The sequence below is a fragment of the Sphaerodactylus townsendi genome, linkage group LG12 (genome assembly GCF_021028975.2).
Source record: "Sphaerodactylus townsendi isolate TG3544 linkage group LG12, MPM_Stown_v2.3, whole genome shotgun sequence".
In the NCBI taxonomy this organism is placed as follows: domain Eukaryota; kingdom Metazoa; phylum Chordata; class Lepidosauria; order Squamata; family Sphaerodactylidae; genus Sphaerodactylus; species Sphaerodactylus townsendi.
The window spans coordinates 47,553,909-47,564,638 of NC_059436.1; positions in this window are offsets into that span (position 1 = coordinate 47,553,909).

A 10,730-nucleotide genomic window follows, 5' to 3' on the forward strand; every position below is an offset into this window, starting at 1 on the left:
CAGCCTCTGCGCTGCCAGACTGAATGCTGAATCGGGCTCTCCCTCCACCTTCAGGGACAAGATGATGCTGGTTGTGCTGCAAACTGGAAAACCAGGCTATGCAGTCTAAAGCCATCCCCAGAGATGTCTGTTCTCAAGAAGCCATACCTTAAAGAAGTCTCTCCCACACAGAGGCGTAGCAAGGGGGGGAAGCGCCCGGTGCACTGGTGCATCCTCTGCCCCTGTTCCCCCGCTGAACGCAGCCCAGAACGCCCTTGCCACACCCCCACAGGGGGCGCACCTGGTGCGTTGTCCCCCCGTTCCCTCCTCATATCCCCCCTCAGACGTCTCCTCTCCAAACTAAAGAGTCCCAAACGCTGCAGCCTCTCCTCATAAGGAAGGTGCTCCAGTCCCTCAATCATCCTCGTTGCCCTTCTCTGCATTTTTTCTATCTCTTCTGGTGCTTGGGACAGTATTAAGGGCTAGAGAGGGAGGAGGAGAAACGGAGGAGAAACGGGGATTGATATACTGGGGCTGTGTGAAGGTTCTGGCAGAGCCAGCTTTCTCCCTCTTACCCATGTATCTACCAATAAAGGCTTCTTAACCATCAAGTTATAGAGTCTGATTTGGAACACAGGTTCAGGGTTTGACACAAAGTCAGCCTTGGTTGGTACCAGAATGGGAGACCACCAAGGAAGTTCAGGGTTGGTATGCAGAGACAGGCAATGGCAAACAACCTCTGTTCCTCTCTTGCCTTGAAAACCCTGCAGTAGAGGTGACCAACCTATGGTGCTCCAGATGTTCATGGACTACAATTCCCATCTGCCAACTGGCCATGCTGGCAGGGGCTGATGGGAATTGTAGTCCATGAACATCTGGAGCACCATAGGTTGGGGGCCCCTGCCCTATCGGGTTCATTATAGTTCAGGGAGCAATTAATTTTCCACTCCAGATGTTGAGATCATATTCTTATCAGCCCCTGCCAGCATGGCCAATTGGCAATGCTGGCAGGGGCTGATGGGAATTGTAGTCCATAACATCTGGAGTGCCAAAGGTTCACCACCACTGCATAAGTTGTCTAAGTTGTCCAAGACTTGAGTTGTCTTGAGTCACCATAAGTTGTTTAAGACTTGACAGCTATTTTTACCACCCCCATTTCTGTTCACACAGAACATGTTGAGATCAGGGGCGATTTCTTCACCCAATGATGCTGAAACCTGTCAACATTTCCCACTGAAAGATCAGAAGCTGACTCACATCTGATGGTGTATAAGCTGACCATCAGTTCTGACCCTCTGCCATACCTAACCTGTTCGGGCCAAAGAGACATGAAAGGTTGCAAAAAGACAAAAAGTCCATTGATAATCAGCTGCCTGATCACAACTGGAAAAGAGGAAGTGGGCGCCTCTATGGGGCTTTCCGCACTGACAGAGTTGTACTGGTTTCTACCTGTTCGCCTTAGTGAATCCTCACTGCAACCGAGCTCAACATTGTTTTGTCTCAGCCCCCCCCCTCAGAACTACATGACATCGCCTTTGTCGCTAGCAAGGAACTGGCAGCTTTTCTCTGCCAGAACAAAGGCTTCCATTACCGCTTCGAAGCTTCCAAGTGCGGGACGCATCGAAACGTGACATCTCATCCGTTCAACCAATCCAGGAGTCAGCTTTTTGTGGCATGCGCAGAAATGGGGAATTAAATTAGGTGGCGGTAGGAGAAAGCGCATGTAACTTTGTAAACTGTAAAGCTGTAAAACTTGTAAAAAAAAAAGAAGCGCCCCGCTTCCCCGGTAACACAGAAAGCTCCAATCCACCATCAGGAGTGAGACAGGCACCAAGATGATCCCGCCCACTTAGCTCCTCGGTTCCAGGGGGGGCCCTATGCAAGTTGCTGTGCAGGCAACAGCTCTGGAATGTCGCTCCACTGAAGAGGAACGAGTGGAGTGGAGCCGGTCTTAGCTCCCTTCTGTAGTGCGGAAAGCCCCTATGTAAAACTGCTCTTGCTAAGATGCTGAACTTCAAGCTGTGGAGGGTGGGGACCAATACACTTCCGAACCCTGAACATATTGAATTAGTCTAGTAACAACAATTTTTTTCATGCACCTGTCTTGCTTAGGGTTGCCAACAGGCCTGGAGAAAAATCTCAGTGGTGCAATGGTTAAGAGCAGGCGCACTCTAATCTGGAGAACCGGGTTTGATTCCCTGTTCTGCCACTTGAGCTGCAGAGGCTTATCTGGGGAACTAGATTAACCTGTGCACTCCAACATACGTCAGCTGGGTGACCTTGGGCTAGTCACAGTTCTTTGGAGCTCTCTCAGTCCCAGCCACCTCACAGGGTGTTTGTTGTGAGTAGGGAAGGATAAGGAGATTGTAAGCCCCATTGAGTCTCCTTACAGGAGAGGAAGTGGGGGTATAAATCCAAACTCCTCCTCCTCCTCCTTCTTCTTCAACAGAGGCTTAAGATATGGAAACGGACAACCGAAGCTTATCATGGGATGGAAGTCAAAAACATCCCATTAAGCCTGTGTTAAAGGACTTAACAGCGGTGGCGAACCTTTGGCACTCCAGATGTTATGGACTACAATTCCCAGATGGGAATTGTAGTCCATAACATCTGGAGTGCCAAAGGTTCGCCACCACAGGACTAGGACATTTTTCTCCAGGCCTGTTGGTGACCCTAACATGTGTTAGGTGGTTTCTTTTTTTAAAATGGCCTATATATAAAATGCTAGGAGGTCAATGAGAAAATCATCCTGATAGTTTGTAGACATAGAGCAACCATGCAAGTTACCAATTCACAGTAGGATAATGATGCCGGGGAATGCGATTTAATCATGCCACCCAGTTTCATCAATCAACCTCCCCCACAGCTATTACCATCTCTGGATGGCCTCCTCCCTTCATCTGCCTTCACTGCTTCCTAAAACCAATACCAGCATGGAACTGGGACGGTTGTGGTTTTGATCCCTGAAAGCGTGTAGGAGTCAGAAGGGTTACATTCCCTTCCTGCCAGTCCAAATTGGGGCACCTCTATTTGTTTGTTTAAAACTTTGGTCAGAGCAGAGCACGGATCTCCCAGGATCGACTTTAATTAGGCCTACGGCGCGACACGGTGACATGGCAAACTAAAACTGTGAATGGCGGTGCAGTTTTTTGGATCCCAGGCAAGATCATTTTGATGCCGGCATTTCACACTTTGGCACGGCCTTGATCGTGTGCTGCCCTCAAGTGGACAAACGTGTGCGCATTCCCGATATCATTTCAAAACTTCAACGACTGGTGTTTTCCAAACGGAATGGTAGGTTGTGGCAGGAGAAGCTGTGGCGTAGTGGTTAAGAGCAGGTGCACTCTAATCTGGAGGAACCGGGTTTGATTCCCTGCTCTGCTGCCTGAGCTGTGGAGGCTTATCTGGGGAACTAGATTAGCCTGTGCACTCCAACACACGTCAGCTGGGTGACCTTGGGCAAGTCACAGTTCTTTGGAGCTCTCTCAGTCCCAGGCACCTCACAGGGTGTTTGTTGTGAGGGGGGAAGAGAAAGGAGTTTGTAAGCCCCGTTGAGTCTCTTTACAGGAGAGGAAGGGGGGGTATAAATCCAAACTACTACTACTACTCCTTCTTCAACAGAGGCTCAAGATATGGAAATGGACAACCGAAGCTTATCATGGAATGGAAGTTAATAACATCCCATTAAGCCTGTGTTAAAGGACTAGAACATTTTTCTCCAGGCCTGTTGGTGACCCTAACATGTGTTAGGTCAGTGGTGGCAAACCTATGGCACGGGTGCCAGAGGTGGCACTCACAACCCTCTCTGTGGGCACGCGTGCACAGAGTTCGTCATGTGATAATAGTGTAATTATTTCAGGGAGATTATTAGCATTAAACCTAAGACCTAGTTTTGGGGAAGAAGTGTAGGTAACGCTGTTAAGTACTGTTAAACCCTAATGATTTTCATGTGAAGAACTAAAGCAGTGATGGTGAACCTTTTCGAGACCGAGTGCCCAAATTGCAACCTAAAACCCACTTATTTATTGCAAAGTGCCAACACGGCAATTTAACCTGAATACTGAGGTTTTAGTTTAGAAAAAACGGTTGGCTCCGAGGCGTGCGTTACTCGGGAGCAAGCTTGGTGAAGCAACCGTGCAATGCTTCGAATGGGTGAATCACAACCCTAGAGGGTTTACTCAGAAGCAAGCCCCATTGCCAGCAACAGAGCTTACTCCCAGGTAAAGGATCGTGCCCAGGTCAGCCTAGATGTGTGTGGGTGTGATTTTCCGCCCCCCCCACATGATGAACTCTGTGCACCTATGCCCACAGAAAGGGCTCTGAGTGCCACCTCTGGCACCCGTGCCATAGGTTCGCCACCACTGAACTAAAGCATGATCCTTTACCTGGGAGTAAGCTCGGTTGCTGGCAATGGGGCTTGCTTCTGAGTAAACCCTCCTAGGGTTGTGATTCACCCGTTCAAAGCGTTGCACAGTTGCTTCAAAGCAAAGCCACCAACTACCACCAAGCTTACTCCCGAGTAACCCGCACCTTGAAGCCAACTGTTTTTTCTATACTAAAACCTCAGTATTCAGGTTAAATTGCCATGTTGGCACTTTGCGATAAATAAGTGGGTTTTGGGTTGCAGTTTGGGCACTCGGTCTCAAAAACATTCACCATCACTGTGTTAGGTGGTTTCTTTTTTTTTTAATGGCCAATATATAAAATGCTAGGAGGTCAATGAGAAAATCATCCCAATAGTCTTGGGCTAGTCACAGTTCTTCTGAGCTCTCTCAGCCAGTGGCGTAACTAGGCAAACTGGAGCCCTGGGCAAAACCTGAGTTTGATGCCCCCCCAGGCGCGTGCCCAATGCAACGCGCATCCCTTCCTTGTAGCTACGCCCAGTGGCGTATCTAGGCAAAGTGGAGTTTAGAGTTTGGAGTTTGGTGCCCCTCAAAGGCGCCCCTCAAAGGTGTAGCCCCCATCTTCTGTTAGTTCCCATTGGAAACAATGGATGATGGGGCACCCCCTTTGAGAGTCCATAGCTTTGGACCCCCTGGACCAAACTTCACAAAACCTGGGTGGTATCAGTAAAAGATTCTCCTGATGATACCTCCCAGGTTTGGTGAAGTTTGGTTCAGGGGGTCCAAAGTTATCGACCCTCAAAGGTGTAGCCTCATCTCCTATTAGCTCCCATTGGAAACAATGGGGGATGGGGCACCCCCTTTGGGAGTCCATAACTTTGGACTCCCTGAACCAAACCTCACCAAACTTGGGTGATAGCATCAGGAGAGTCCCCCAAAACCTCCCTGAAATTTCGGTGCTGCTAGCCTAAAAACTGCGCCCTCTGCAGGCCAAAAATGGAAAAACACTGAAAATACAAAAAATCCCACAAACAAACCTGCGCCCCCCACAGGGCTGCGCCCAGGGCAACTGCCCACTTTGCCCAATGGGAGGAACGCCTCTGCTCTCAGCCCCATCTACCTCACAGGGTGAGGGGAGGAAGGGAAAGGAGTTGTAAGTCCCTTTGAGTCTCCTTGCAGGAGAGAAAGGGGGGATATAAATCCAACTCTTCTTCTTTTTCCAAGGCACTCAGAACAGTATACCTGGCTAGAGAGGTTCCATGGCTTGGTTGCTGAACATCTGTTTTGCATGCAGATAGTTCCAGGCTCAGATATCTTCAAAGGATGGAGTGACGTGAAAAACCCGGGAGAGCTGCTGTACGTCAGAATAGACAAGGCTGTCCTTAAGAACCAGTGGTTTGGCTGAGTAGGACGTAGCTTTCTATGCGGTCCCTCTTCTCCATTTTATAATGTATTTACTAGGCTACCTCAAATAGGGTTCACAAGGCAACAAGCATTAAAACATTAAAATTTAGCTGGTTGTTGTGGGTTTTCCGGGTTGCATGGCCGTGGTCTGGTAGATCTTGTTCCTAACATTTCGCCTGCATCTGTGGCTGGCATCTTCAGAGGTATATCCCAGAGGGAAGTCTGTTACACACTGGGTCCAGTGAGTAACTGGACACAGTGAGTAACTGGACACAGTGTGTAACAGACTTCCCTCTGGGATATACCTCTGAAGATGCCAGCCACAGATGCAGGTGAAACGTTAGGAACAAGATCTACCAGACCACGGCCACACAGCCCAAAAAACCCACAAGAACCAGTTGAATCTGGCCATGAAAGCCTTCCACAATACATTGAAATTTTAAAACAGCATTTCAAATAAAATATTTCATTAATTCACTCCCCCCATGCCCTCTACCCTGAGCCTGCCGCATTTTTGAGCAGTACAAATATCTGCTGGTGCAAGACAGGCAGTGGACGTAATTTTAGTTTGCTTTCCTTTCTTCCTAACAACTGAATAGTACATACTAAAATTGTTTCAGGATCTTCTGATCCTTGATTGATGTACTGTTGAAAGCTTTCGCAGCTGGAATCAACTGGCTGTTGTGCGTTTTCCAGGCTGTGTGGCCATGGCCTGGTAGGTTTTGCTGCTAACATTTTGCTCGTATTTATGACAGGCATCTTCAGAAACACGTCACCGTGACATGTCTTTGAAGATGCCAGGCCCAGATGCAGGTGAAACGTGAGCCGCAAAAAAATACCAGACCACAGCCACACAGCCCAGAAAACCCACAACCGTTGTGATTGATAATTAATTTTTAACAATAGTCATATTTTGAGTTGAGCGAGGATGAGCAGGCCCAGAAGATTGGCTCTGCTCGCTGACTCACTCCTGAGGAAGCTAAGAGAAGGCAAAGGGCTCTTTAATCCTCTTTCCCAGTTTGAATTGCTAGAGGTTGGCCAAGTCCCCACTTAGCCAGTGGTGGGATCCAAAAATTTTAGTAACAGGTTCCCATGGTGGTGGGATTCAAACAGTGGCGTAGCGCCAATGGGACTGGGCGGGGCATTCCGGGGGCGTGGCCGGGCATTCCGGGGGCGGGGCATTGCTGGGCAGGGCTGTGGCAAGGACGCAGCTGCTGCGCCAGTCCTTAGGCGGGAAACGAATGCATACAGGCGCAGGCTGCCACACACGTCGGTGCACCTCCTGCTAGACTGCTTCAAGTTCTGCGCGCTACTGCTGAGGAGCGAAGGAGGGGCGTAACTAAGGCAAAAATCACGTGGCAAAATCACCAATTAGTAACCCCCTCTCGGCACACACAAATAATTAGTAACCTACTCTCGGGAACCTGTGAGAACCTGCTGGATCCCACCTCTGCACTTACCACGTTAGCAGTGGCAACCTTGCTTGTGAACATCTGCCTAGCTGCATCTTGGCAAAAGTGTGCAAGACTGGATAGATCTTTACTCTCTCTCTCTCTCTCTCTCTCTCTCTCTCTCTCTCTCTCTCTCTCTCTCTCACTCACTCACACACACACACACACACACACACACACAGATTTTACGTTCATATGCATTATATTCTGGCCACAAAATAGAATGCTTTCCTGCCTAGGCATTATTTTGTTTGGCAAAGTGCACTTTCTTTTTATCCCTAAGTAGTCTCACAATGGATTTCTCAGCGCCACAAATGGCTTTTGTGTCCTGAGGCAGTGAGACGCACATCAGATCCAGGTGCACTCAAATCCAAGTGGATTCCTAGGTCAGCGGCAAGTCACAAAGGAAACCGGGACAGTAAATGTAGCAGCACAGCCGGGCGGGGCCGGGGGGGGGGGCGGGGAGCTGAAGCAGCAATAGCAGCTCAAGAGTCCCGGTGGCGGGTTGCTGTCATTTGCATGAGCTGCGCAATCAGAAAGGAATCACCAAGGGATGCAACGGCATGTTGAGATGCCATTATCCAGCCCTGCTAAAAAGGGCACAAGGAGAATCGTCCTTGAAAGCAGATATTTGGAAGAAATCTGCAGTGAAAATAAATCTCTGTACGCAAATAGCAGAGTGGTCTGAAACCTGAACTCTTCTGCACAGATGGAGTCATCACTGGCTCGTTCCACACATGCAGAACAATGCACTTTCAAACCGCTTTCAGTGCTCTTTGAAGCTGGGCGGAATAGCAAAATCCACTTGCAAACAGTTGCGAAAGTGGTTTGAAAACGCATTATTTTGCGTGTGCGGGCCATAGTAATAATAGATTGGGATAATCTATTATCCCAATCTATTAGCTGGCAGTCTGGTGGCTCATCCTATTCTCCAGGGGTTACCCCTCTGATCCACATTTTTTTAAAAAAACTACATCCCAAAGTCTTCCCTGTTAACTGGGATATTTTCTCCCATAGTAAGCAAGCAAGTCTTTATTTACGGTCAATGACCAAATACAATACAATTCTCCAATATAGCAAAAATATCTACAACAAAACAGGAATTGCAACTCTCTCTCCAGCACTCCAACGCTATCCATGTATATATCATTATACAAAGGAAGAAGAAGAAGAAGAAGAAGAAGAAGAAGAAGAAGAAGAAGAAGAAGAAGAAGAAGAAGAAGAAGAAGAAGAAGAAGAAGAAGAAGAAGAAGAAGAAGAAGAAGAGGAGGAGGAGGAGGAGGAGTTTGGATTTATATCCCCCCTTTCTCTCCTGCAGGAGACTCAAAGGGGCTTACAATCTCCTTGCCCTTTCCCCCTCACAACAAACACCCTGTGAGGTAGGTGGGGCTGAGAGAGCTCTGAGAAGCTGTGACTAGCCCAAGGTCACCCAGCTGGCTTGTGTGGGAGTGTACAGGCTAATCTGAATTCCCCAGATAAGCCTCCACAGCTCAGGCGGCAGAGCTGGGAATCAAACCCGGTTCCTCCAAATTAGATACACGAGCTCTTAACCTCCTACGCCACTGCTGCATACCAAACAGCACAAAAATACTAAACAGAACAAAAATAGCGAAGCGGGATGCCATATTCGGATCTTTTTTTTTCTTTTTCATAAGGAATAAACAGAATTTTGCTATCAGTTTAGTAATATTCTCCTTCTTATCTTGTAATAATTTTTCACATCAAACTTTATCAGAACAATATGTCATCAAGGGCTCGTAAGCAGTGGTGGGATTCAGCAGGTTCGCACCACTTCGGCAGAACCAGTTGTTAAAATGGTGCTTGTAAACAACCAGTTGTTAAATTATTTTAATTCCACCACCAGAACCGGTTGTTAAATTATTTGAATCCCACCACTGCTCGTTAGCCTCTTCCACTCCATTGCGGTCCAAGAGATTTCTTGTTTAGTATGTGCCTGAGATTCTGCTCAGCCGTAAGCAAAGGGCTCGTATACAATAAAGGAAGCATTAACCTTATAGGGAGTTAATCTTAAAGGGAGTTACTCCAGTCAAAGCCCATTCATTTGAATGGGCTCTTTTGGCCCTCAAGTCACAGCTGACTTATAGTAGAGCTTTCAAAGCAAAAGACCCTCAGAGGTGGTTTGCCATCATCTGACTCCACGTCATGACCCTGGTCTTCCTAATCTCTGTTGCCTGGAGATAATTGTAGTCCCAAGAGATCTCCAGGTGCTACCTGGAGGTTGGCAACTGTAACCAATGTTGTTAGCTGCCGCTGCCACCACTGCCACCACCGCCACCACCATCATTTTCTCTGACTGTAATTTCTTAAATCGGGAACTTCTGCTCATGCTAGACTCCAGAACACACAGGTCGATTCCCTGCTTCAAAAAAGAAACTAGGTACAAACTGGTTAGATATGAATCGAGACCTTTTGAGCACAGTTTCAAGGTCCGCACTGCAGGTTCTGCCCCATAAACGGAAGCCACGCAGCAGCCACGCAGGAGTCCCCACTGTCGGTGGATCAAACGTGCAATCCGCTCAGGGGCTATCCTGATTGGCTGCTGCATTGTGTTGGGGTGGGAATTTTTTTTATTTTCAAACTGATGGATCCATGTCTTTGCGAGCACGCGCAGAACGACCCCACACGGGAACGGGGGAACGGGCAAAGCAGAATATAACAGATAACTTTTCCAAATAGAAATCTGTTAGATTCTGTACAGGGTACAATTCAAAACCTAATTGCAGTTCTGATTGGTTAGTGCTTGTGACATCATGAAGCCATCTCCCTGCAGCAGTTATTCAAGGAACTATTAACAAGAAAACTTGGCACTAAATCTGGTTTAATCAGATACAGTTGCAAGGTATTATGATTTTTTTAAAGTGGGCAGCCTGCTAGCAGCATAGGGGAATGGTAATAAGGATGAAGGAATTGGTGCTCAACTTCATGTGTCTTTCCAGGAGAGGAAGAAGAAGAGTTGGATTTATATCCCTCTTTTCTCTCCTGCAAGGAGACTCAAAGGGGCTGACAAACTCCTTTCTCTTCCCCCCTCACAACAAACACCCTGTGAGGTAGGTGGGGCTGAGAGAGCTCAGAAGAACTGTGACTAGCCCAAGGTCACCCAGCTGGCTTGTGTTGGAGTGTACAGGCTAGTCTGAATTCCCCAGATAAGCCTCCACAGCTCAAGCAGCAAAGCGGGGAATCAAACCTGGTTCCTCCACCTTAGAGTATACCCGCTCTTAACCACTACGCCACTGCTGCTCCGGAGGTACTGGGGGGAGGGGGATGAAAAACCCCTCCCCAACTTCTTCTAACTGCAAGTGTGTCTCTATACAGCCCTAGATTAATAGCTATTTTTTCTTGGAGCTCTTCCAGGTCCTGCAGAATTGTACCTGGACCCTAGCTTTGCAACTGAGAACCCAACAGCTGCATCATGGCTCTGGCCTAAAGACTTTCAAGCTTAGCTCAATATGTTCTCCACCTCTCCAGAACAGGATGTATATCCTGAGAAACCATAAGAACATAAGAACAAGCCAACTGGATCAGACCAGAGTCC